The sequence below is a fragment of the Micromys minutus genome, assembly GCF_963924665.1.
Source record: "Micromys minutus genome assembly, chromosome: 3".
Classification (NCBI taxonomy): domain Eukaryota; kingdom Metazoa; phylum Chordata; class Mammalia; order Rodentia; family Muridae; genus Micromys; species Micromys minutus.
In genome coordinates this window covers 57,594,082-57,598,140 of record NC_137972.1, presented here as the reverse complement: position 1 = coordinate 57,598,140, position 4,059 = coordinate 57,594,082, and the positions used below count along the sequence as shown (strand labels likewise).

The 4,059-nt window shown below is 36.2% G+C and overlaps 1 pseudogene across 1 annotated transcript; it reads left to right on the top strand.

The window, feature by feature from the left end:
• Nucleotides 1–403: 403 nt before the first annotated feature.
• Nucleotides 404–1,269, top strand: LOC308418922 (protein SET-like; annotated as a pseudogene). Its single transcript has one exon. The product of its transcript is annotated as a protein SET-like (transcript).
• The last annotated feature ends 2,790 nt before the right edge of the window (nt 1,270–4,059 follow it).

The window sequence follows — 4,059 nt, the reverse complement described above, 5'->3', positions numbered from 1 at the left end:
AGCTCTCAGGGACTCAAGCAGCAACCAGAGTACACATGGGAGACCCATGGCTCCAGCAGGATATGTAGCAGAGGAAGCCATTGTCTGGTATCAACAGAAGGAGAAGCCCTTGGTCTTGTAAAGGCTCATTATGCCAGTATAGTAGAATGCCAGGGGGGCAAGGTGGGAGTGGGTGCGTAGGAGGGGCAGCATGCTCATAGAAGCAGGAGAAGGGGGAACATGGAAAGGAGATAACATTTGAAATATAAATGCATAAACAATCCAATAAAAAACCATGAAGGTCACTGTTTCCATTTTTTTTTCCTGAAAAAGGTGGAGAGGGGGCATTTTAACTGTCTTTTTTCTGTACTGAGGCATTAAATCAGAGGTTCACCTGCTCAGTAGAGTGAGAAAGAAAGATGACATGAGTTTAGTATATCATCCTGGCCTCCTTCAAAACAGAAAAGTGAAGCAAAAGGAGACCGAAAATTATAATAAATTCTGCCAACCATTTTTTTCAGAAGAGGTCAGAATTGATTGCCGCAATCCCCAAATTTTGGCTAACAACATTTGTCAACCATCTACAAGTGTCTGCACTGCTTTGGGAGGAAGATGAGTAGGCCCTGCTTTGTTTGACCAGAGCAGAAATGACAGAATTTGAAGACATTAAATCAGGTTACAGAATAGATTTTTATTCTGATGAAAATTCTTTCTTTGAAATAAAGTTCTCTCCAAAGAATTTCATCTGAATGACAATGGTGATCTGTCTTCAAGGTCCACCCAGACCAAATGGAAATCTGGAGATGATTTGACAGAATGCTTGAGTCAAATGCAGAATAAAGCGAGCAGGAAGAGGCAGCACTGAGAGCCAGAGCTTCTTCACCTGCTTTACTGACCATTCTGACCCAGGTGCTGATGATTTAGGAGATGAGATAAAAGATGAAACTTGGCCAAATTCCTTGCAGTAGTATTTGGTTCTGGATATTGATGATGAAGAAGGAGAGAGAAGAAGAAGAAGAAGAAGAAGAAGAAGAAGAAGAAGAAGAAGAAGAAGAAGAAGAAGAAGAAGAAGAAGAAGAAGAAGAAGAAGAAGAAATAGAAGAAGAAGAAGAAGAAGATGATGATGATAATGTCGATGAAGGGTTGGAAGATATTGATGAAGAAGGAGATGAGGATGAAGGTGAAGAAGATGCTCTATTTTTTCTATTGCCACTGTTAATACATCAGGCAAAACCACCATTCTCAGTGTCCATAATGGATCTCTATATTTCTATAACGTTCTTGTTGTAACACTTAGAAAAATACATGTTTAGAGCCAAGCCTGGGAATTCATGCAAGTAACCAGAGTCACTATGGGGGCTGAGATAGGAGGATTACAAATTCAAAGAATTCCTAGAATACAAAGTGAGTTTGAGGCCAGCCTTGGTAACTTAGTGTAAGCCTACCTCAAAATACAGAATGAGAAGAGGGCTGAGGATGTGACTTAGTGTCAGTGCACCGGGCTGGCAGTACTCCACTCAGTTTCAAGTACCAGAAGATCCTGATACTTAGAATAAGGGGATAATTTTCATTTAAATCTACAAGGTCAAGCTTCTTGTTTTTATCAAGAACTGTTTTTAAGCCTCTTCCTGTCCCCCCTCTCTCTTGCTCTCTCTCTCCCTCCCTCCCTCCCTCTCTCTCCCTCCCTCTCTCTCTCCCTCCCTCTCACTCCCTCCCTCTCCCTCCCTCTCTCTCATTCCCTCCCTCCCTCCCTCTCCCCTCTCTTTCTCCATCCTTCTCTCTCTCCTCTCTCTCTCCCTTTATCCCTCCCTCCATCTCCATCTTCTTCTCCCCTCTCTTTTGTCTGTTTCTGTCTCTTTATCTCTCTCTCCCTCTCACATTTTACTTTGTTCATGACAAGCAGACACTTTATTTGTTCCTGAAGAATGACAGGCATCGGTCTTTGTGGACTTTGATGTACAGAAAAGTTCATTTTTCTAATTTGCACATGCTTATCTTATTTTTGTCATGATTTTGTCAACATATAGGTCTTTACGTTAATCCCTGATACCAAAACCAACAGCTCCCAATTGCAAAAGTAATACTTCATTTGAATTTTTCCACTATTTAATGTTTGTGAATGTAAATGAAATGAACTGCATTTAAAATATGTGCTATTTGAAAGAATATTTGTGCTCAATAATAATGAAACGCATAAGAAATTTGTGTGGAAAGGAGAGACCTTGAAGAAAGCAATGTAACTATTAGGAATGAAATTTGGTCATAAGAGTGGTTGCAATGAACAGTTGCCCCCATGACTGAATGAGAATCAATGGGCTTGTGATTTTGAATTTTTACCTTGGAGAGATATTAGAAGGTACATCCTCTGCTTTTGTGGGCTTTGACAGTATGGTAAGAGCAGAACATTTTTTTTCTCCTCTTGTAATATTCCTGGTCTACTTATTTCCCTTTCCTCAGGATTCCAGTATATAAAAAGAATTAATAATCATTATTCCTATAATGGCCATTGACTTCATTTGTTCTTGAACTGGATATAACATAGATAAAGTGCTCAGGACTGAGTCTTTCAACACACATTCATAACATTTATGCTCATTTTTATTACTAAGAGTTGGACTTCATAAAATTTGTAGCTTATATTTGTAGATCAATTCCATCAATGGAACTATGTCATATGCAATGTTTACTTAGGCTACACATAGTGGCTAACAAACAGCATACTGAGCCTATTTCAAAGTAACTTTTCTCATCTAGTTTTAAATATAATTTGTGCCAATTCCTCATCATTATTTCAACTTTACACTTCATATTACACATGAATCTCATACCAGTCTACATATAATATATCTGAGTTTCTTTCACAGAATTCTCATATTGAGATTCTATTTATATACCCTAAATGTAGGTGATTGAGCATTTAAGTAATTAAAAAAGCTTCAACTAAGCCATAAGCTAATATTTGTTTATTTCTCAATCATATTATTTTTCTAGTGTGTTTCAGGATTATATGATCCTGAGAATGTATGTTAATATCAAGAAAGACATTGTTAGCAAAATACTTGTCCTCTAAATTCAAATTTATTAAATTGTAGAATGTAGAGCATTTAAGAATATTTTTGTTTACTTATTTATGTGTGTGTTTGTATATGATGGGCACGAATGTATGATGTGTGAGTATGTATGTATGTTGTGTGTGCAAGTGTGCTTATCTTTCTGGTGGTACATATGAGGAGAATAATATGTATAAGACGGATCTTTTTCTTCCACCACAGAATATAGGAATCCTTAGCTTTTCAGGTTTGTGAAACAAATAAATTTACCTCGTGAAACATCTCTTGTACCTGGTTTAGTAGTTAAATTATTTGACTACTTTCACTTTTTTTAGAGGTCAAAAACATTTAAATGTCTTTTTTGATTGTTTGATACTGCTTTCTAACAGAATTTTATGTCCTTAGAATTAAGACTTCATGTTATATTATAAAGATTGTAAATGAGTATAATAGCTTAAAATAAACAAATTAATTTACAGAGTATGGCTTTTTTCTATAGTAAATTTGTCTAATTATATAAGTGCAATTTTAACAAGCATGATTAATTTTCAGTAAATCAAAATATCCTGAGCTTTTTAATTAAGAAAAAAAGGTAGTATATAAATCAAACAAATTACCATTGTATAACCTTGCCCTATTTGTGAACACTAGATTTAACTAAAACTGAAAACTCTAGTTCTTGAACTTATAGAGTTTTGTAAAGGGAACTTCTGTCAAATAAAGCACAGGTGTGTGAGCACTGAGAAGTGAGTAGACTGAACTACACTAGCAATACGTCAGTGCTTAATTTCAATGTAGTAGGATATTAACTGTGAATAGAAGAATCAGTAATCCATACTGGTATAGTTTCATGTAGCCTCCATTTAACAGATAGTTGCTGGAAGTAAAAATTAGGGCAGTATCTTGAGTCATAAAATTAGACCATTTTAAAGTGATGAATGTAGATTGTGGTGTGCAAGGTCCTTGAAACTGACTTTTGCCAGATTGTCAAAGGCATTTTCATTGCTCAGTGCTGCCTCAAATCATTCCT